At 40.6% G+C, this 766-nt stretch overlaps 1 pseudogene; it reads right to left on the bottom strand.

Moving 5' to 3' along the window:
* Window positions 1-235: 235 nt before the first annotated feature.
* On the bottom strand, window positions 236-738 carry LOC114005094 (eukaryotic translation initiation factor 3 subunit J-A-like; annotated as a pseudogene).
* Between the last annotated feature and the right edge of the window lie 28 nt (window positions 739-766).

Genomic DNA, 766 nt, shown 5'->3' with positions numbered 1-766 from the left:
TTTTGTTTTTTTAAAAACTATGACAAACACAAGAACTTCAAATTTTAACCCCTTGACAGCAAAAGCCAAGTTCCCTCATTCCGACTTGCACTAAGTGTTCACAAAAAAAAAAAAAAAAAAAAAAGATCCCGCACTTCTGATTGTAGCTTTTGACAGAAAGGAAAGGAAAGGAAGTTGTGCTACACGTTGTGGGGATTTGGGGCAACAGGAAGAAGGCATGAGGAGAGATGAAATGTCACAGGAAGTCTCCCTCAGAACCACCATAATCTGCTAGATCGTCTTTCAGGGTGCCCTTTAGTCCCCCTTCAGGAACCATGCCTTGATTATTTTTGGTTTCCTTTTGCTCTTCTTGCCTGTTTCTCACTGCAAAGCGCAGTCGGAGAACTGGTCATCCTTTTCTAGTCATCAATTTCTGAAATACAAACACCTGGAACTCGGGGTTCCAAGATGCTGGCATAGTACAGTGACTTCATACTGTGTCATTTCACCTTTTTAGCAACGTTGCAAACTCCACGAAGTCATCCTTTGAAGATGGGTCCACAGCATCAATCCCATCACCTGTGCTCTTAACACCAAAGTCTGTTTGGCTGAGTTCTGACCATTCCTGTCATCGTTGAGACACGGGTCCTCTGCTAATTATTGTTCTGGTTTTAGCACTTTAGGATTTTCAAAACACCTTTTAATTTGTTCTTGTCTTTCCTTTGGTTGTCATCCTTTCACTTTTATCTCCTCTATTTTTTTTTTTCTGAAATGTTTCCTTCTGATT

Source organism: Tupaia chinensis, unplaced genomic scaffold (assembly GCF_000334495.1).
Source record: "Tupaia chinensis unplaced genomic scaffold, TupChi_1.0 Scaffold142034_1, whole genome shotgun sequence".
Lineage (NCBI taxonomy): Eukaryota > Metazoa > Chordata > Mammalia > Scandentia > Tupaiidae > Tupaia > Tupaia belangeri.
This window is presented reverse-complemented; position numbering and strand designations above follow the sequence as displayed.